This window comes from Ranitomeya imitator, chromosome 5, assembly GCF_032444005.1.
Source record: "Ranitomeya imitator isolate aRanImi1 chromosome 5, aRanImi1.pri, whole genome shotgun sequence".
In the NCBI taxonomy this organism is placed as follows: Eukaryota; Metazoa; Chordata; class Amphibia; order Anura; family Dendrobatidae; genus Ranitomeya; species Ranitomeya imitator.
Window position 1 is genome coordinate 585,362,744 of NC_091286.1, and position 23,401 is coordinate 585,386,144.

The following is a 23,401-nucleotide window of genomic DNA, read 5'->3' on the forward strand; positions in this document are numbered from 1 at the left end:
GCCCTGCCCCACCTCTCTTACAGACAGGTTAGGAGGTGAGGAGGAGCAGAGACAGACACACACCCTGCCCCTCCTCTCTGACAGGCAGGAGAGGAGGAGCAGAGACAGAGACACGTCCTGCCCCCACTTCCTGTAATCCATGTCTGTGTCTCTGCTGCTGAAGACGGATTACAATTTACAGCAGGCAGTAGACAGTTTACACAGGGCAGCTAGTGGCCATCACTTTGGAGTACTTTCTTAGGGGAATGTAACTCTAAACAAATTAAATTGCAGAGAACATTATTTTGGTAATAATTAATTTTAAGAGACTAATATGGGTTCCTATTAATATTTACAAGAGGCATAATTCATTTTAAAAAGGAAGGCACTAAAGGGGGATTTATTATTTTTTAAGGGGCATAATTACTTTGAGAGGGCACAAAAAGGTATCATTACTTTTAAGAGGGACATAACTACTTTCTACTTTTGGGCAAGAGTTAGGAAATCCCCATACAGGATAAAACTGTTTTTGGTGCATATAGCAGTCTATTTAGGTAGATTGTCTATTTGCATATTGCCCGGCAAAATAGATCAGGTTGTTTGAAAGTGCAGAGGTCGTTACTTAACAAATCTCAAAATCTGAAAGCAATATAAAGCCCAGCATTAGTGTGAACATGGGGCAGGTGCCTATATGCAGCTCTAGAGGACACAGAAGTCCCAGTCACATATGGATGAGCCCCTATCCCAGTAAGACCAGGATCTCCTCATTACATCTCTGCTCTGCTTTTATTTATTCTCTGCTTTTACTCGGAGCTGATAAATGAACACTAAGTAGTCGGCAAATGACTAGTAGATGAATATCAGTCCACTGCAAAAATTGCATCTTCTCTCTCAAGATCTGACCTTGTGTGATGGCGTCTACCCGCATTATGTTATTACGCAGCGGCACACCCCGAGGAGCCTCGTGTCCTCTTTATTTATTTTCACCTACTTTATTTAGTTTTAATTTATTTCACATATTGTGCCCCCCTCCATAAGGCCATAACAGTCCTTTGCGGATAATTTCAATGTTTATATGCTGTTACTTGATTTTCCCTGGTACATTGACCCCAGTTTCAGGGAAAATGACTCCATTTTCAATTTCTGACAGTATCATCTCATTGATATGATTTAATATTGTTAGTCCAAAGGGTGCATTGGAAATAAATGCAAAAATGAATTGAAAATTGTTGAAAAATATTATAAAAATATCAAACTTTAAATCCCCCTCATTTCCCAATTCAAAGACAGAAAGAAACATTTAAAAAATATTGTATCATCACTTCCATAAAACACCGATATATAGAACAATATAAAATTTGTTAACCCGCATGATAAAGGATGTAAAGAGAAAAAAAATGGCCCATGTAGGAAAGAGTTATACTTATGTCTATGATGTCTATGTATGGGACACTGGTCTTTGTATATAAAAAAACCTCGGCAGAGATGTATTAAGAAATGAATTGGTACAGAATCTGTCATCCCATGCATAGTCTATAATATCCTATGAGGATCTCCTGTCCGCTGGCTGCTGCCAATCACTGGTGTTAGTGGTCATGTAACAGAAAAACTGGAGTGATGAGGGTTAGAGCCGGTGAATATTGCTGCTCTTACAATTTTACAACATTCCCTGCTTTTTGAAAAGTTTGTGTTATAAGTCTGACAAGTTTTATAAGCTCAGAAATGTCCTATGTCCATCATGTTAACTCTTTCTCAAACCTAGCAGTAAAAATCGAACAGACTTTCATTCATGATTTCTTGCAGCTTGTGCTACATTTCGTGCCTTCATAGAGAAGCGTGAGATACATGAACTCTGTTCCTGTGTTCCAGGATTATGTTTCCCTAATTATGGGGGAACTTTTCAGCACTTATAGCAGGACGTGTTAAAGATCAAGTAAAAATCAGCAAATGCAAAGAAATCCATCAATAGAAAATGTCATTCCTGAGCACAGTCCCCAGCACATGGGGCCTCTCTGGCAGGAGAAGAATCAGGTCACATGTTGCTGTTTGTTCACTTTTTCCCCAGCAAGAGCAAAAATCTTGTCCTCCCAAAATGAGGCCAAGACCTGCCTGGTACACCACCGCTTGGCACAGTGTAAGGCTATTAAACAAATAGATCCAAGGCAAATAATATCGCTGGACAAAATGTTCAGTTTGGACGCTAACATTAGTGCCCCCTCATGTGGCTCCCGATGATTTAACTCCAAATAGGAAAACCTTCCTGTTTGCATGAAGAAATGTTGTGTATGTCCAATGCCAGAGGGCAGAAGATCCCTGAATGCAGTGCCCACAGAAGGGAGGGTAAGGTATGGATTTTTGAGGGAGTGTAGGGCGCAGGCGCGGGATTCCGGCACCATAACTGATGTGCATGGGGGTAGTATTACAATGAAGACAGGAGGCAGGGATTTCCTACAGCACACCCCAAAGCCTAGAAGAAATCATTAACATAAGGGTAGAACATAACATTTCTCCACAAAAAGAACGCTAATATGAGACATAAAGGTAGGACTAGTGTAACATTTCTATTACCTGTATGCCCATATTAATAGGTCATATATGTCCCAGTGGGTGACAGATTCCCTTTAAGTGCTACTTTTTATGGTCTGTATAAGGGGGCATGGGCCACAGGGTAATAATGCAGAGCAGTCTAAAGACATGCCTCTGAGGATTTTGTGAGCAATGCCCCCATGACAAAAAAAAAACAGAAAAAATAGCACCAATTTAAAAAAACAAAATTAATTAAATACTTAGGGGAGCAGTGAGAATAAAATATGGGCAAAAACTGTCCACTTTTACCTGACAGATCCTCTTTAATTACTTGATTATACAATGGCATGTAAAAGTTTGGGCACTCTTGGTCAAAATTGCTGTTATTGTGAGCAGTTAAGCAAATTGAAATTCAAATTATCTCTAAATGGCCTAAAGTTAAAGATGACACATTTCCTTTGTACTTTAGGTATAATATATATTTTTTCTTCTTTTACATTTTAAAAATTAGAAAAAGGAAAATGGGCTGATGCAAAAGTTTGGGCACCCAGCATGGTTAGTACTTGGTATCACCCCATTTTGAAAGTATAGCAACTTGTAAATGCTTTTTGTAGCCAGACCAGAATCTTTCAAGTCTTGTTTGAGGGATTTTCATCCATTCTTCCTTGAAAAAATCTTCCAGTTCTGTGACGTTCCTGTGTCGTCTTGCATGCACTGTTATTTTGAGGTCTAGGCACAGATTTTCAATGATGTTCAGATCAGGGGACTGTGAGGGCCATTGTAAAAACCTTCAGCTTGTGCCTTTTGAGGTAATCTATTGTGGATTTTGATGTGTGTTAGGCTCATTATCCAATTGTAGAAGCTATCCTCTTTTCAACTTCAACTTTTCTACAGATGGTGTTACTGTATGTTTGCATCAAGAATTTGTTGAAATTTAATTGAATCCATTCTACCCTCTACTTGTGAAATGTTCCCTGTGCCAGTGGCTGCAACACAACCCCAAAGCATGATTCATCCATCCCCATGCTTAATGGTTGGTGAGATGTTCTTTTCCTGAAATTCTGTGCAATTTATTTCTCTACACATACTGTGCCTTTGATAATTTTGACCAGAGTTTTATTTTAACCTCATCGTTCCACAGGACTTGTTTCCAAAATGCATCAGGCTTGTTTAGATGTTCTTTTGCATACTTTGATGCTAAATTTTATGGTGAGGATGCAGAGGAGGTTTTCTTCTGATGATTTTTCCAAGAAGGCCATATTTTTGCAGGTGTCTAAGAACAGTAGAACAATGTACCACAATTCCAGAGTCTGCTTTTTCAGTCAAGCGGGGTTCTGATATGCCTCTAGCAATCCTACGAGCATCTCTCACCAAAATTTTGCTTGGTCCTTCACACCTTATCTTGCTTAACTGTTCACAATAACATTAAGTAGGCTAAGGTTAATTCCAGATTATACAGTAGATGGCAGTGCCATTTGGTAAATAAATTGCAAAATCGTGCCATCTTCAACATTTTGTAGAATTCACTAACATCTTTAGGATGACTCAATAGAAAATAAGTAACAATAAAATTAGGACATTGTGGCGACTTTGGCGCTAACAGCCGTTGTGTAACTGAATTTTGCTTGGTGCCCCTGCTATGTCACAGCTCTATAGTAGTGAACGAGGTTGCATTGCAACACCTACACTACTGGGATAAGCAAGTTGCAAAAATTTGACCTCATTTACTGATTTAGTGCCGTGATGTAACAGTAGTACCCAGCAAACTTTGGTCATGTGATGGCTCTTGCACCCAAAGTCGCCATACAGCCCTAGCTTAAGTAATAATTAGAACTTATATGTGCATTTCTTTAGGTGGTTCTATGTCTATGGATGTTCTTAAAGACAGGAAGCTAAAGAAACCTACTTTGCACTAATAATCCAACACTATTGAAGAGGATGATAATGTCACTGGACATCTACTGAATTTACACAGAACTGTATTGTTTAGGGAACATTTTTTTAGATACTTGACCTGTCTTATGAATACTAAGACATGTCTGTAACCAATTTGCAGACGTCACTCACAAATACTCTCCCTCGAAGCAAATATCTGAGCTTCAGTTACACATTGATTTTCTTCAATTGGATGGGAATAATGCTCTTGTTTGAAATGATTTTCTCTGATGGTCAAGGTCAACATTCCTAATCTGGTCATCGATGGAGAATCTGGATATCCACCTTAAAAATCAGATCAGTGCTTCCCACATTGTTATGTGATCTTCACTCATGAGGAGCCTCCTGTTGTTGATGAGGTTCAGCTTAGGAAGCAAATTGGCTAACTTTTCAGCCATTAAAAGGTATCAACCACTGAGGACTCTCAATTCTAAATATTTTATATGCTGCTAAACTTTCTTTTTGTTCTGTGCTTCCCTTAACGTTCATTCAGACGTCAGTTATTTTTCTCGCATGAAAAAAACAGTCCAAGTCTCATTAGTGTTTTTGATCAGAGTGTCATCAGAGTTTGGTCAAAGTGTCAATTTTTACCATCAAAGTTTGGTCCAAGTTTCATCAGTTTTTCTTGGATGAAAATGATATGAGAAGGTTTAAACAGTCCATGAAAAAAGGACAGCACATGGAATTCAGCCGAATACCGTCTGATGTTTTTTACGAACCCGTAGACGTGCATTGGTGAGATTGATCAAAGGTTTGGATCAAAATTGGATATGTCCCTGTGATTTTGTACTGAACACTCGGTCTGTGAAAATACAAAGACGTGTGAACAGTTCCATAGACTATAATAGTTATGAAAAACACGGATAGAAGTTGTACGTGAAAAACTGATGTCTGAATGAGGCCTTAATGTTATGGGTTCAGAAGGTAAATGAAAGGAAAAGAAAAATACAAACTGGCTATTGTATTCACTCGTAGTTGTAATGTTTTTTCCACAACGTACAATATGTTCTCAAATACCTACATCACAAATGAGTCAACATCACTACTATGACTCCCAGGTGAAACTTGGTAGTATTTCAGTTAATTATCCATAAAAATATTTTGCTGTCATTTTTCAGGCATTGTGACAATAGAAAATTCCATTGTGGGGCATAGAGGGCTTGTGTGCTCACATTTACTCAATTGTAGATCTTTCATGAAGGCGCCGTGACACCTATTTCATCATAATAATGTGCCTCAGGGTGCTATATAAACACTGCATGTTTCCTTTAAAAATAGTCCATATTTTCCATATTTTCTCCTAACTGTAAACGCCATTGAACTTTATCGAAACCTCCAGAGTTATCATTGCTAGATCCTTTCTCATGGTAGAACTCATGTTGAGATTGCGTTATGTGGCTAAATCATGGAACAAACTTAGAAAAGATTAGCAAGTACTATGTAGTAGAGACCAAAAATAAGTATGTATTCAGGGATGGTGTTGGTAGGAATCCATAGTTTGCTATAATGACTGAATACAATGTAAAAGGCTGATACCAATAATCTTTTTTTTCTATTCAAAATTTGTTGCATTTATAACATGAAATACAATTTTCATATTTTTTAGTTGCCATTTGCCACGCTTAGGATGGAGATTCTCGACTAAATCAGTGTACTTTCCCCTTCTGGCAGCTGACAATATTTAAAAAATAGTGGCTTGGAACCAAATATTAAGATTAAACATTTAAAAAAATATATAACAGCGGGTTCATCCCAATGAAAGGTAACCTCCCCATTAGTATTCCAACATTATATTTATTCTGATAAACATAACATAGATAACTCTCCAAATATATAAGTAAATGTGCAAAAATATGTAAAAAGTAAATACCCAATTAGTAAGGTGAACAAAGAAAACTGCTTTGCATCACAGTGCAAACAAATTGTAATTACTGGATGAACTGTACTCAGAATTGTATATTATACTGACATCCTACAAATAAATACATAGAGAAAAAATATATTTACTAGGCACAGAAAAAAGTATGACGCCATATGGAGATAGAAAGGAAAGCTTTTATCGCCTTTCCAAATGGCGACTTTGTCAGGGATAATCTAATGTGACTATACCCAGCCTTTACTAGGTCTTCTATATAATTATAATTATCAAAGTCATCTGTGGTATTGTTTGTACATATACAATTATGACCCCTCCAAATAGAGATGCTTTTAGTCTGAAAAAGATATAAACTTGACTTGTTTATTTTGGACTTAAAGTTTGCTCTATGACATAATCACTTTTTAAAAAAAATATTTTGGGGGGGCAAATGTAAGGTACTGCAGTGGGGGCATTATGTGCCCCTTTCTATGCCAGTCTTTTACTGGGTTGATGGAAATGGATACACATGTTCATATCTTCTTACTCTAAATGGGGAGTCATGAAATGGTTACATTTTATAAATGAAATTTTTTTGTGGACAGGTTGAACAGGTTGCTCTTTAGAAATTCAGATTATTTTTTAATTAATGACTATTCCTTTAATTTCTAATTCACACATACTATTTCTGATTCCAGAGCAGAGATTTTTTTGGATCTTAGTCTGAGAATGATTCACTTTTTACTTCTTTTTTGTTCAACTCTTGTGTTCCACAGTTATTTTGCCAGTCTTCTATAGAGTTTGTGCCCTTCCCTTTGACAAACAGGGCAAAAAGCTATTAATAATGGCTGCTAATTAGCTGCTATTGGCTGCAATAAGCAGAAGGTCATTATGGAAAGAACCTTGCAGTGGGGAGAGTGGCTGAGCATGTGTATCTACCAGTACTTAGTTTATTAGGTGGACTAGTATATTCCTTACATTTTGAACATCAGGAGGCACTTTGCTAAAAAAAAGTCACAACACTTTTTTTTTACTCTTTTTGACTGTATGTATATGTCCAATATTGCATTTTTATGATTTATATAAAAAAAAGTATGAATTTGTGATAGGTGCAAGTAAAGGAGAGAGTAGTGTAGTGGATCTTGGGTGTTGCCAAACTTCCAATTTATTGCAACGCGATTCGGAATATAATCTACTGCTTCCTCAGACATGATGCCTGAAGAAGAAGTAGCTTCTATTCCGAAACGCGTTGCAATAAAGTGAAATTTTTTTAATACTTACCAACTGAATTAAACTTTGTCAGAGGCATCGCCCGGGATCCACCGCACTTCTCTCTCCTTTACTTATAGAATATAACATTATGACCAGTTAGCTCCAATCCCATAAACCAAGGGAACAATGTTTTTCTTTTGGAATTTTGGTGATCTGATCAATCTTCTGGCTAGGAACAACAGCGAATTCAAGTGAATGAGGATTTGCTGCAGTTCCCAACATAGTTTATGTCCAATAGTGTTCCTGTGCAGGGGAACACTGCAGAGAGGCCACATCACTATTTAGATTCCATCTAGGGATCATTGGAATTCTGGTGGTCGGACCCCCACCCACCAGGATGTGATGCTATATCCACTGCCACCACCTTCTACTGTGAAAAAACACACTTAAGTATATAAACACTCACAGTCTGCTTTGGTCTTCAAAGAGCTCGGACCGTGACCAAGTAAATTGATTAGCATTTCATTTTTGGTTCTTTCCTTTTATTTTCTTCATTTCTGTTTTGTAATGCATTATGTTTTGCACTCACTTGACCCTTGTCTTTCATGCAAACTAATTCAATCCCACCCATATGACTCACTGAACAGCTTAATGTGATAAAAAAGGCAAAATCCTCCAACAAACCGCACAAGTCTCACATCTTTCAACCAATTCATTTATGTTACATTTTCTACCATCATTTCTTTTAATTATTATAATTTATGGTTATATCATGTTATCGGAATAATTAAGACGGGCCTCGAGGGCAGACGAATTATGCAATAGTTTTATCATGAGTATTGCAGCCTTCCATTATAACATTAGGTCACAAAAATGAATGAGTCTTATGGAAATGTGTCGGAGGCATTCCTTCAACATCATTTGGAATTTTAAGGCGTAAAACTACGTTGATGTCTTTGACAACTGAACAATGGGTTCTAAGAGCCTGAGAAATTATTTGACACAGGTCCTGTGGTTTTCTTGACCCCTTGTGTTGCATTTGCTGATATTTCTAAGACAACCAGAATGAAGGGTCAAAGGGCAAGCCTAGTTAATGCTTTTATGTGAAATGGAGCATATAATTTTACATTTGGACTACAATTTAAGGTCTGGAAGTCCCATACATTCTCTGCTTGAATGATATATGACAAAGTCAAGTCAACAGTGAAGGCCAATCAACAAGATTCCGTCTGATGAATCGAAATCTTTTGCAATGCAGATAATGTTTTAGCAAAAAGATTTTCATAAGACACATATTTGCACCTTTTGGTAAAATTCATATCTCAATGCTCTCTGCGAACCAGACATATTCATGGCAATATAACAATGTAGTGACTCTCCATCGCTAATATACATAGCCTAGAAGAAAAAACAACCACTAAATTATTCACAAAAAGATCAAGTTTTCAGAAACATATCTAAAAAACCCTATCAAATGTATATTAGGTCTTCTATAGAGAGATTCCACAAAATTACAACCACATAAACACTATGCCAGCACATCCCTTTAAATAATAATAAAAAATAAATTAGGGTAATTCATAATAATGAGTGCTAAGGTAACCACATATAACAGGAAATTTCCATATCAAGTCAACCATAAAACGCCAAAATTAAGCAAATGAAGCATATAGAGATAATACTATAGCCTCAAAGCCCTTACCCATAACAAGAATTATGTGACGTCCCCTGAGGAAGCTATTAGTCTCGAAATACGCAACTCTATATGCTTGATTAATTTTAATTTTGGCTATTTCTGGTACATGTTGAGATGGAATATTCTTTTTATATGTTGTTACATTAGCTCTTATTGATATGCTTTATTCATATTTATGTATTACTATTTAAAAGGATTTGGTGTCCTAGTGTCTCTGTGGTTGTAATTTTGTGTAATCTTTTTATTGAAGAATTGGAAGGAATTCAATGCAGCATTTTCATATGTGTTTCCACAATACTGATCTTTTTATAAATAGGGAAGGTACAGTTATTTTTCAGCCTATATAAATATGCTTTGCTAACTTGTCAACTTGAGCACATTATAACTCAGTCCGAAAATTATAAAATAATTTACTTGCCCCAAACCAAGATTTGTTTGATCCATTAATACATCAGGGGTTCCCATCAGTGGTTACTTTAAAGCGATAATTTAGACAGAAATTACTTAGTAATGCTTAAAATTAGGGTTGAGCGAAACGGGTCGTTCATTTTCAAAAGTCGCCGACTTTTGGCAAAGTCGGGTTTCATGAAACCCGATCCGACCCCTGTGCGGGGTCGGCCATGCGGTACGCGACTTTCGCGCCAAAGTCGCGTTTCAATGACGCGAAAAGCGCCATTTCTCAGCCAATGAAGGTAAACGCAGAGTGTGGGCAGCGTGATGACATAGGTCCTGGTCCCCACCATCTTAGAGAAGGGCATTGCAGTGATTGGCTTGCTGTCTGCGGCGTCACAGGGGCTATAAAGGGGAGTTCCCGCCGACCGCCATGTTACTGCTGCTGATCTGAGCTTAGGGAGAGGTTGCTGCCGCTTCGTCAGAAGCAGGGATAGCGTTAGGCAGGGTCCATTAACCACCAAACCGCTTGTGCTGTAGCGATTTCCACTGCCCAACACCACCTTCGGTGTGCAGGGACAGTGGAAGCTACATTTTTTTTTTTTTCCCCCTCAGCGCTGTAGCTCATTGGGCTGCCCTAGAAGGCTCCCTGATAGCTGCATTGCTGTGTGTACGCCGCTGCTGTGCAAACCAACTGCTTTTTTCAAAGCACAAATCCTCTTGTTCCTTCCTTTCTGCACAGCTATCTTTTTTGTTTTTACACACTTTTTATTTAATTTGTGCATCAGTCCACTCCTTATTGCTGCCTGCCATACCTGGCTGAGATTACTGCAGGGAGATAGTAATTGAAGGACACTCCCTGTTTTTTTTTGTTTTTTTGTGGGAGATTAAGATTGACATTTCTGCTAGAGTGCCATCCCTGTCTGTGTCATCTCTCACTCAGTGGGCCATAGAAAGCCTATTTATTTTTTTGCTTGATTTGGGTTATAAAATCTACCTGAAAAAATCACTACATCAATCAGTGGGAGAAAAATATTGGCCTCAGGGCTTGTGTGCCACTCCTGACTCCTGTGTGCATCATCACTCACTCAGTGGGCCATAGAAAGCCCTTTTTTTTTTTTTTTTGCTTTATTTGGGTTCTAAATTCTACCTGAAAAAATCAATAAATCAATCAGTGGGAGATTAATATTGGCCTTTGGGCTTGTGTGCCAGTCCTAAGCGTGCCATCTCTCTCTCTCAGATAGTGGGCCATAGAAAGCCTATTTATTTTTTTTTTTTTTATTGGGTTTATAAATTTTCCCTGGAAAAAAAAAAAAAAGTGGGAGATTAATATTGGCCTCTGGGCTTGTGTGCCAGTCCTGAGCGTGCCATATCTCTCACAAATAGTGGGCCATAGAAAGCCTATTTATTTATTTTTTTTTGGTTTTATAAATTCTCCCTTAAAAAAAAAAGGGAGATTAATATTGGCCTTTGGGCTTGTGTGCCAGTCCTAAGCGTGCCATCTCTCTCTGTCTCTCAGATAGTGGGCCATAGAAAGCCTATTTATTATTTTTTTTATTGGGTTTATAAATTTTCCCTGGAACAAAAAAAAAAAAGTGGGAGATAAATATTGGCCTCTGGGCTTGTGTGCCACTCCTGACTCCTGTGTGCGTCATCTCTCACTCAGTGGGCCATAGAAAGCCTTTTTTTGTTTTATTTGTTTTCTAAATTCTCCCTGAAAAAATCATTTTATTTTATTTGGTTTCTAAATTCTTCCTGAAAAATCATTTTATTCTATTTTTTTTTTTTCCTAAAGTCTCCCTGAAAAAAAAACAAAAAAACAAATCAGTGGGAGATTAATATTGCCCTTTCTGCTTGTGTGCCAGTCTTGACTCCTGGGTGTGCCATCTCTCTCTCTCTCTCCAATTGTGGGCCATAGAAAGCCTATTATTTTTTTAGCTTGATTTGGGTTCCAAAATCTACCTGAAAAAATCACTACATCAATCAGTGGGAGATAAATATTGGCCTCTGGGCTTGTGTGCCACTCCTGACTCCTGTGTGCGTCATCTCTCACTCAGTGGGCCATAGAAAGCCTTTTTTTGTTTTATTTGTTTTCTAAATTCTCCCTGAAAAAATCATTTTATTTTATTTGGTTTCTAAATTCTTCCTGAAAAAATCATTTTATTCTATTTTTTTTTCCTAAAGTCTCCCTGAAAAAAAAACAAAAAAAAAACAAATCAGTGGGAGATTAATATTGCCCTTTCTGCTTGTGTGCCAGTCTTGACTCCTGGGTGTGCCATTTCTCTCTCTCTCTCCAATTGTGGGCCATAGAAAGCCTATTATTTTTTTTAGCTTGATTTGGGTTCCAAAATCTACCTGAAAAAATCACTACATCAATCAGTGGGAGATAAATATTGGCCTCTGGGCTTGTGTGCCACTCCTGACTCCTGTGTGCGTCATCTCTCACTCAGTGGGCCATAGAAAGCCTTTTTTTGTTTTATTTGTTTTCTAAATTCTCCCTGAAAAAATCATTTTATTTTATTTGGTTTCTAAATTCTTCCTGAAAAAATCATTTTATTCTATTTTTTTTTTTCCTAAAGTCTCCCTGAAAAAAAAAAAAAAAAACAAATCAGTGGGAGATTAATATTGCCCTTTCTGCTTGTGTGCCAGTCTTGACTCCTGGGTGTGCCATCTCTCTCTCTCTCTCCAATTGTGGGCCATAGAAAGCCTATTATTTTTTTTAGCTTGATTTGGGTTCCAAAATCTACCTGAAAAAATCACTACATCAATCAGTGGGAGATAAATATTGGCCTCTGGGCTTGTGTGCCACTCCTGACTCCTGTGTGCGTCATCTCTCACTCAGTGGGCCATAGAAAGCCTTTTTTTGTTTTATTTGTTTTCTAAATTCTCCCTGAAAAAATCATTTTATTTTCTTTGGTTTCTAAATTCTTCCTGAAAAAATCATTTTATTCTATTTTTTTTTTTCCTAAAGTCTCCCTGAAAAAAAAAAAAAAAATCAAATCAGTGGGAGATTAATATTTACATTTGTGCTTCAGTGACAGTCCGGCGTGTGTGGCATCTCTCTCATTTGTTGCCACCAACAACAGAGTGTGTAACATTGTGCCTGATTTTCGTTGTGGTCTCACTCACCTGTAAAGGGGTAGCTAAATCATACTGAAGTTATAGCTCACCGTGTAATTTGTGTGACAGCAACAAATACCGTTAGTTTGTTTACGTTTTTAAAACAATGAGGAAGTATGGTGGAAGAGGTCGTGGCCGGGGGCGTTCATTGTCAGCTGGTAATGAGGGTAGTGGTAGTGGTGGAGCATCAGCTGGTCGTGGGAAAAAAAATATTGCACCTAAGTCTGGAGCTGTGGAGCCAGGTTCGTCGTCTGGCTACACAAGGCCTCGAACGCTCCCTTTTCTGGGAGTAGGAAAACCGCTTTTAAAGCCGGAGCAGCAAGAGCAAGTTTTGGCTTATCTTGCTGACTCAGCCTCTAGCTCTTTTGCCTCCTCTCGTGAAACTGGTAAATGTCAAAGCAGCGCGTCGTTAGTGGATGTTCACGGTCAGGGACAAGTTGCTTCCTTGTCCTCTTCAGCAAAAACAACAACAGAGAAGAATGCAGCAGGCGACACAACGGGTTACTCCATGGAGCTCTTTACACATACCGTCCCTGGCTTAGAAAGTGAAGCAGTTAACAGTCCATGCCCATTACAAGTTGAATCTGACATGGAGTGCACTGATGCACAGCCACAGCCAGACTACTATGCTGGTCCTTTGACTCAGACCACAACATTGCCCTCGCAGGGTGCTGATCAAGAATCAGACCCTGATGAGACTATGTTGCCCCATCACGAACGCTATACCACCGACCGACACGGTGACACAGACGAAGTTGCACACGAGCTACAAGAAGAGGTAATAGATGACCCAGTTCTTGACCCCGATTGGCAGCCATTGGGGGAACAGGGTGCAGGCGGCAGTAGTTCTGAAGCGGAGGAGGAGGGGCCGCAGCAGGCATCAACATCGCAACAGGTTCCATCTGCCGGGCCCGTATCTTGCCCAAAACGCGTGGCAAAGCTAAAACCTGTTGGAGGACAGCGTGGCCATCCGGTTAAAGCTCAGTCTGCAATGCCTAAAAAGGTATCCGATGCTAGAAAGAGTGCAGTCTGGCATTTTTTTAAACAACATCCAATTGATCAGCGCAAAGTCATCTGTCAAAAATGTTCAACTACCTTAAGCAGAGGACAGAATCTGAAAAGTCTCAATACAAGTTGCATGCATAGACATTTAACCACCATGCATTTGCAAGCCTGGACTAACTACCAAACGTCCCTTAAGGTTGTAGCACCCTCGGCCAATGAAGCTAGTCAGCAACGCAACATCCCTTCCGGCAGTGTAGGGCCACCATTTTCCGCACCACCTGCAGTATCTGTGCAGGTTTCTTTGCCAGGCCAAAGCCGTCAGGGTCAGGGAATCACCAGTTTCGTAGTAGGAAACACTGCATCTAGGGCACCGGTGGCAACAATACCATCTCCCACCGTCTCTCAGTCTGCCATGTCCACCGGCACCCCCGCTAGTTCCACGATCTCCAGCTCTCCAGTCCAGCTCACCCTACATGAGACTATGGTTAGAAAAAGGAAGTACTTAGCCTCGCATCCGCGTACACAGGGTTTGAACGCACACATAGCTAGACTAATCTCGTTAGAGATGATGCCCTACCGGTTAGTTGAAAGCGAAGCTTTCAAAGCCCTGATGGACTACGCTGTACCACGCTACGAGCTACCCAGTCGACACTTTTTTTCCAGAAAAGCCATCCCAGCCCTCCACCAGCATGTTAAAGAGCGCATCGTCCATGCACTCAGGCAATCTGTGAGCACAAAGGTGCACCTGACAACAGATGCATGGACCAGTAGGCATGGCCAGGGACGTTACGTGTCCATCACGGCACACTGGGTAAATGTGGTGGATGCAGGGTCCACAGGGGACAGCAAGTTTGGGACAGTTCTGCCTAGCCCACGGTCTAGGAAACAATTGGCTGTAGCCGTTCGCACCCCCTCCTCCTCCTCTTCGTCCTCCTGCAGAAGCGAGAGCTTGTCCACAGACCGCAGTCGCACAACCACTCCATCCGCAGCTGCCACTGTTGCACACCAGGTCTCCCATTATGGGGCAGCTACTGGCAAACGTCAGCAGGCTGTATTGGCTATGAAGTGTTTGGGCGACAACAGACACACCGCGGAAGTTCTGTCCGAGTTCTTGCAGAAAGAAACGCAGTCGTGGCTGGGCACTGTAGATCTTGAGGCAGGCAAGGTAGTGAGTGATAACGGAAGGAATTTCATGGCTGCCATCTCCCTTTCCCAACTGAAACACATTCCTTGCCTGGCTCACACCTTAAACCTGGTGGTGCAGTGCTTCCTGAAAAGTTATCCGGGGTTATCCGACCTGCTCCTCAAAGTGCGTGGACTTTGCTCACATATCCGCCGTTCGCCCATACACTCCAGCCGTATGCAGACCTATCAGCGTTCTTTGAACCTTCCCCAGCATCGCCTAATCATAGACGTTGCAACAAGGTGGAACTCAACACTGCACATGCTTCAGAGACTGTGTGAACAGAGGCGGGCTGTTATGTTTTTGTGGGAGGATACACATACACGGGCAGGCAGTAGGATGGCAGACATGGAGTTGTCAGGTGTGCAGTGGTCGAAGATTCAAGACATGTGTCAAGTCCTTCAGTGTTTTGAGGAATGCACACGGCTGGTTAGTGCAGACAACGCCATAATAAGCATGAGCATCCCCCTAATGCGTCTGCTGATGCAAAGTTTGACGCACATAAAGGATCAGGCGTCTGCAGCTGAGGAAGAGGAAAGCCTTGATGACAGTCAGCCATTGTCTGGCCAGGGCAGTGTACAGGACGAGGTAGCGGGCGAAGAGGAGGAGGAGGACGAGGAGGATGATGGGGATGAATATATTTTTAATGAGGAAGCTTTTCCGGGGCCACTGGAAATTGGTGGCGCGGCAAGGCCGGGTTCTGGTTTTTTGAGGGACACAAGTGACGTGGATTTGCCTGAAACTGCCCCTCAACCAAGCACAACCGCAGATTTGAGAACTGGAACTTTGGCCCACATGGCGGATTATGCCTTACGTATCCTCAAAAGGGACACACGCATAACTAAAATGATGAATGATGACGATTACTGGTTGGCCTGCCTCCTTGATCCTCGCTATAAAGGCAAATTGCAAAATATAATGCCACATGAGAACTTGGAACTAATATTAGCAACCAAACAATCAACTCTTGTTGACCGTTTGCTTCTGGCATTCCCTGCACACAGTGCCCGTGATCGTTCTCACACGAGCTGCAGGGGCCAGCAGACCAGAGGAGTTAGAGGGGCAGAAATCAGAAGTGGCGTTGGCCAGAGGGGTTTTCTGACCAGGTTGTGGAGTGATTTTGCTATGACCGCAGACAGGACAGGTACTGCAGCATCAATTCAAAGTGACAGGAGACAACATTTGTCCAGTATGGTTACAAACTATTTTTCATCCCTTATCGATGTTCTCCCTCAACCGTCATTCCCATTTGATTACTGGGCATCAAAATTAGACACCTGGCCAGAATTGGCAGAATATGCATTGCAGGAGCTTGCTTGCCCGGCAGCTAGTGTCCTATCAGAAAGAGTATTCAGTGCTGCAGGTTCAATACTAACAGAAAAAAGGACTCGTCTGGCTACCCAAAATGTAGATGATCTAACCTTCATTAAAATGAACCACAACTGGATTTCGAAATCTTTTGCCCCACCTTGCCCGGCTGACACCTAGCTTTCCTATGAAAAGGTCTTGCCTGTGGACTATTCTGAATGCCTTTTCCAATCTCGTAATTTTCTGCACCTGATTGTCCAGCATACGACATGTTTACACCTCACTAAATGGCCAAACTCCCCACACGGGGCCGTGGTATCGACACTTGGCGACAGCACCCGTGAGAGTGCAGTTTGTCTGAAGAGGTGGGTGAGCCCGCTTTTGGTCGACGGCACTGCCACTGGGTCCCTCCTAGTACAATAAAGTGTCTCTGGCGGTGGTGGTGCGCACCCAACGTCAGACACACCGTTGTAATATGAGGGGCCCTGGGCCTGTACCGCCGGCCACAAGACAGTTTCCCCCCACCCCAGCTCAAACAGTGCTCTACCACTTGCAAAATTATCTCACAGCTCCACCAATGTTTAGTCTATGCGCTGACATCCTTCAATGCCTGCCACTGACAATACCATTGTATTGACATTTTTGTTATGTTAGGCCTTCGATGCCTGTCTGTGGTCACTCCTTCCACTAGGCCTCCACTGACCACACCACTGCTGCCCGTGTACCCCTGTAACCAATTTAAAATTGCCTACAGCCATGTGTTATTATTTTAGGCCTTCGATGCCTGTCTGCGGTGACTCCTTCCACTAGGCCTCCACTGACCACACCACTGCTGCCCGTGTACCCCTGGAACCAATTTAAAATTGCCTACAGCCATGTGTTATTATTTTAGGCCTTCGATGCCTGTCTGCGGTGACTCCTTCCAGTAGGCCTCCACTGACAACACCACTGCTGCCCGTGTACCCCTGTAACCAATTTAAAATTGCCTACAGCCATGTGTTATTACTTTAGGCCTTCGATGCCTGTCTGCGGTGACTCCTTCCACTAGGCCTCCACTGACCACACCACTGCTGCCCGTGTACCCCTGGAACCAATTTAAAATTGCCTACAGCCATGTGTTATTATTTTAGGCCTTCGATGCCTGTCTGCGGTGACTCATTCCACTAGGCCTCCACTGACCACACCACTGCTGCCCGTGTACCCCTGGAACCAATTTAAAATTGCCTACAGCCATGTGTTATTATTTTAGGCCTTCGATGCCTGTCTGCGGTCACTCCTTCCACTAGGCCTCCACTGACCACACCACTGCTGCCCGTGTACCCCTGGAACCAATTTAAAATTGCCTACAGCCATGTGTTATTATTTTAGGCCTTCGATGCCTGTCTGCGGTCACTCCTTCCACTAGGCCTCCACTGACCACACCACTGCTGCCCGTGTACCCCTGGAACCAACATCAGAAAATATAAAAATAAGTATTTTGCTTATAAAAAAGAAAATACTGGAGAGATATCAAATGCAGACATTTTAACATTAAAAACAAACACATATAACAAAAATCTGGTACAGTACTAAAAATGGCCACCAGCTACAATAACTTTCTCCTGCAAGTAGTTAACTGAAAGGTTTTTTCGATTTTAAACACAGATATGGCATCCACCGAGTGTTGTCCTGTCGCGTCTTCTTTATATTATTGCCAAGAAGATGCAAAACAATGAAAATAATAAAATCATTATTTACCAAAAAAATAGAGTAAGTCAAAACCACATTGCAAATAAACATTCATTACAAATAAAGAAGCAGGGCGCGTCCGAGGGTGAGTATATACCTAATAAGAATATAATCACCCTCGGACGCGCCCTGCTTCTTTCCGACAGCCTTCCTTCCTAAGAATCAGCCCTTCCGTGGTGTAGAGAGAGGGTTTGTTACACTCCAAGGTGTTCCCCAGGTTGCCTTTCCTGAGCTTCGATCTTCCGGCTCTCGTTTAGTAGTTGTTGGAAACTACGCTGCATTGGGCCTACAAATTGGGTATGGGGTGTAGAGAGATGGTGTGTTCCACTCCAAGGTGTTCCCCAGGTTGCCTTTCCTGAGCTTCGATCTTCCGGCTCTCGTTTAGTAGTTGTTGGAAACTACGCTGCATTAGGCCTACCAATTGGGTATGGGGTGTAGAGAGATGGTGTGTTCCACTGTAGAGAGATGGTGTGTTCCACTCCAAGGTGTTCCCCAGGTTTCCTCTCCATTGCTTCGATCTTCCGGCTCTCGTTTAGTAGTTGTTGGAAACTACGCTGCATTAGGCCTACAAATTGGGTATGGGGTGTAGAGAGATGGTGTGTTACACTCCAAGGTGTTCCCCAGGTTTCCTCTCCATTGCTTCAATCTTCCGGCTCTCGTTTAGTAGTTGTTGGAAACTACGCTGCATTAGGCCTACAAATTGGGTATGGGGTGTAGAGAGATGGTGTGTTACACTCCAAGGTGTTCCCCAGGTTTCCTCTCCATTGCTTCGATCTTCCGGCTCTCGTTTAGTAGTTGTTGGAAACTACGCTGCATTGGGCCTACAAATTGGGTATGGGGTGTAGAGAGATGGTGTGTTCCACTCCAAGGTGTTCTCCAGGTTGCCTTTCCTGAGCTTCGATCTTCCGGCTCTCGTTTAGTAGTTGTTGGAAACTACGCTGCATTAGACCTACAAATTGGGTATGGGGTGTAGAGAGATGGTGTGTTACACTCCAAGGTGTTCCCCAGGTTTCCTCTCCATTGCTTCGATCTTCCGGCTCTCGTTTAGTAGTTGTTGGAAACTACGCTGCATTAGGCCTACAAATTGGGTATGGGGTGTAGAGAGATGGTGTGTTCCACTGTAGAGATATGGTGTGTTCCACTCCAAGGTGTTCCCCAGGTTTCCTCGCCAATGCTTCGATCATCATGCTCTCGTTTAGTAGTTGTTGGAAACTACGCTGCATTAGGCCTACAAATTGGGTATGGGGTGTAGAGAGATGGTGTGTTCCACTCCAAGGTGTTCTCCAGGTTGCCTTTCCTGAACTTCTATCTTCAGGCTCTCATTAAATTGTGGTTAAACGGAACAACTGCATTTGGCGTACTAGTTGGTTTGGGGCCTACTATCGGTGTCTGCCGCTCCTTGCTGTTCTCCTGGTTTCCTGTCCTGAAATTCCGTTTTCAGGCGCTCGTTAAGTAGTTGTTAATGTTAGACTGCATTTGGCCTACTAGTTGGGTTGGGGCCTACTATCGGTGTCTGCCACTCCTTGCTGTTCTCCTCCACTGAACAAAGCTGTGCCGCCTGTTTACTACTGTTGCCAATTTTGAACTGCATTTCGACTACTTACTGATTTGGGCCTACTCTCTGTGTCAGCCTCTCATTCCAGTTGTCCTCCACTGCAATGCCCCCTGATTAGTCCTGTGTTACCAATTTTGAACTGCATTTAGCCCACTTTATTCTTTGGGCCTATATCTGTGTTTCCTCCTCATCCTGCCCATTGCCCAGCCAGTGATAGATGAGTCTGCTGGTACATTGACCCATAACGCAACATTTCTCGTGCACGCTACACTGCAAGATTGTGACCCTGCTGAAAGTCAGGTCCCCCTTCCCGCATACCATACCACCTTACACGGGGACAAACAGGAAGGTGCAGATGAAAGTGCAGGTTCCTTCATCAGGTGGGGGGAGGAATACTAGTTGGCGACGTCACTGGCACAGGGCCTCTCATGGTACGCAAAAGTGTTGCTGCCGGTGGGAGGCGCCCCCGCCGTGCAAACACACCGCTGTACTTTGAGGGGCCCTGTGCCAGTGCCAATGCCAACGAGTGGGCCCCCCCTGCTTGCTCAGGTTCACAGCACTTGCAAAGTTGAAATACTTACCTCTCCCTGCTCCACTGCCGTGACGTGGTCCAGATTTCCTGGGCCCACTAATTACTTGAACCAGCCCTACCCACCACAACTTTAGCCAAATGACCCCCAATTTCAAATGCCTTCCAATTATTATAAGGTAAATTACGCTTGACAAGCTTCATTAAGAAGAATGGATGGTTTTGACATTAAAATGGGCACTCTAGGTGTTTTCCTGGCCCCCACTCACTGCCGACTATGCTGCCCCATTGACTTGCATTGGGTTTCGTGTTTCGGTCGATCCCGACTTTACGTCATAATCGGGCAATTTCACTCGACCCGACTTTTGAGATAGTCGGGTTTCGCGAAACCCGGCTCGACTCTAAAAAGGTCAAGGTCGCTCAACTCTACTTAAAATACATTGTTTTGTTAAAAATAGAAATAGACAAAACTACCAAGTGACCAATAGTCTGAAAAATGTAAGATCCCAATGTTTGGAAACATTGAGAGCTTGTTATGGGACCTTGAGATAATAGTGGTTTTAGTTACAATTGGATACTCTGGTGGGTGTTAAAAGGGTCACATTCGAGGGATACATTTTGTGTCTATTAATGTATTTAAGGGGGGCTGTTCATTCTGTACAGTCTTTTATGCAGTATTGGACTTAATTTTAGAATCCATAGCTAAATCATGGTTGTTCTTTGCTTTTTTATTGCCAGTTATGCTACTTTTACTACCAACCTACTCCTCACATGATATCACGATCGACAAAACCCACTGGATGACTCGTTCCAGACATCTACCTGTTTCTGCCTCTTGAGACGTCCTGGCCTGTATTCATTTCTTCCATGTTAAGGAGGATCTGCTATTTTCCTCAAGAAAAAGGAAGAGCTACCACCCACTTTTCAGCAAGTGAAGATATTTTCTGATGTCTCTGCGGCCACTCTCCATTTCCGCAGACTCATGTATCCTATCACCACAATATTAAGGGAGAACTCATCGTGGTTCCCCATGAAGCTTCTCATCAACTACAAGAATACTTGACATGCCATTACATCATTCAAGGACGGCAGAAATCTTTTGCGTAAATGGAACCTCATAGTGCCTGACCACTCACATTTGAACACGTTGCACCCTCAACTTGTGGAAAAGGACTGGCAAATCATTTGCAAATGGGTGTTTGTTGAACTCATTAATTCATCTCGGCTACCCCAGATTAACATTTACCCTTCTGTGTTACTGATTACTCAATCTCACAGAATATGTTGGTCCTATAGTAGACCTGCAAGTAAGTTATTTGTGTTTCTCTTGGGGTTTTAATGCAGTTTCTTGGGATTACACTGTATTTGAGATTTACATTGGCCAATTGAAGCCATCAAATGCCTTGTGGGCTTAGCCTACAACCAGGTCTCAGGCTGCTCTAACATTCCTGCCTCTATATGATGGTTATCAAAATCTGATCTTTGATAAATGTTAATGAACTAAACAGTCCCCAAAAGCGATCATCCATGTGGAAAAGGGCAGTGCCTTTCAAGTGCCATATTTTCTGCGCCCAAGAAGCGCATATTACAGAGAAAGATGGTCATGTTTTGAAACCTTTTCCCACATTCACACAAGCCAATTTCAAGAAAAAACAAAGAGGCGATATATTGGCGGTGAGCAACTCTGTGGCTTTTTCTCCCATTCTTTGGAGACTGACCCATATAGGAGTTATATCATCCAAACAGGCCCCATCAACAGCATCATCTTTATGATTGTGGTAGTCTATGAGCCTAACAACTTCCAGATTGGGTTTCTTCATAAACTCCAGAAAAAGGTCAATAGAGTGAAACACGGTAACATAGTAACATAGTTAGTAAGGCCGAAAAAAGACATTTGTCCATCCAGTTCAGCCTATATTCCATCATAATAAATACCCAGATCTACGTCCTTCTACAGAACCTAATAATTGTATGATACAATATTGTTCTGCTCCAGGAAGACATCCAGGCCTCTCTTGAACCCCTCGACTGAGTTCGCCATCACCACCTCCTCAGGCAAGCAATTCCAGATTCTCACTGCCCTAACAGTAAAGAATCCTCTTCTATGTTGGTGGAAAAACCTTCTCTCCTCCAGACGCAAAGAATGCCCCCTTGTGCCCGTCACCTTCCTTGGTATAAACAGATCCTCAGCGAGATATTTGTATTGTCCTCTTATATACTTATACATGGTTATTAGATCGCCCCTCAGTCGTCTTTTTTCTAGACTAAATAATCCTAATTTCGCTAATCTATCTGGGTATTGTAGTTCTCCCATCCCCTTTATTAATTTTGTTGCCCTCCTTTGTACTCTCTCTAGTTCCATTATATCCTTCCTGAGCACCGGTGCCCAAAACTGGACACAGTACTCCATGTGCGGTCTAACTAGGGATTTGTACAGAGGTAGTATAATGCTCTCATCATGTGTATCCAGACCTCTTTTAATGCACCCCATGATCCTGTTTGCCTTGGCAGCTGCTGCCTGGCACTGGCTGCTCCAGGTAAGTTTATCATTAACTAGGATCCCCAAGTCCTTCTCCCTGTCAGATTTACCCAGTGGTTTCCCGTTCAGTGTGTAATGGTGATATTGATTCCCTCTTCCCATGTGTATAACCTTACATTTATCATTGTTAAACCTCATCTGCCACCTTTCAGCCCAAGTTTCCAACTTATCCAGATCCATCTGTAGCAGAATACTATCTTCTCTTGTATTAACTGCTTTACATAGTTTTGTATCATCTGCAAATATCGATATTTTACTGTGTAAACCTTCTACCAGATCATTAATGAATATGTTGAAGAGAACAGGTCCCAATACTGACCCCTGCGGTACCCCACTGGTCACAGCGACCCAGTTAGAGACTATACCATTTATAACCACCCTCTGCTTTCTATCACTAAGCCAGTTACTAACCCATTTACACACATTTTCCCCCAGACCAAGCATTCTCATTTTGTGTACCAACCTCTTGTGCGGCATGGTATCAAACGCTTTGGAAAAATCGAGATATACCACGTCCAATGACTCACCGTGGTCCAGTCTATAGCTTACCTCTTCATAAAAACTGATTAGATTGGTTTGACAGGAGCGATTTCTCATAAACCCATGCTGATATGGAGTTAAACAGTTATTCTCATTGAGATAATCCAGAATAACATCCCTCAGAAACCCTTCAAATATTTTACCAACAATAGAGGTTAAACTTACTGGCCTATAATTTCCAGGTTCACTTTTAGAGCCCTTTTTGAATATTGGCACCACATTTGCTATGCGCCAGTCCTGCGGAACAGACCCTGTCGCTATAGAGTCACTAAAAATAAGAAATAATGGTTTATCTATTACA

At 41.9% G+C, this 23,401-nt stretch overlaps 1 protein-coding gene across 1 annotated transcript in view; it reads right to left on the minus strand.

The window, feature by feature from the left end:
* Positions 1–23,401, minus strand: part of SLCO2A1 (solute carrier organic anion transporter family member 2A1) — a 77,385-nt gene that overhangs the window by 37,058 nt on the left and 16,926 nt on the right. The window lies entirely within an intron of this gene.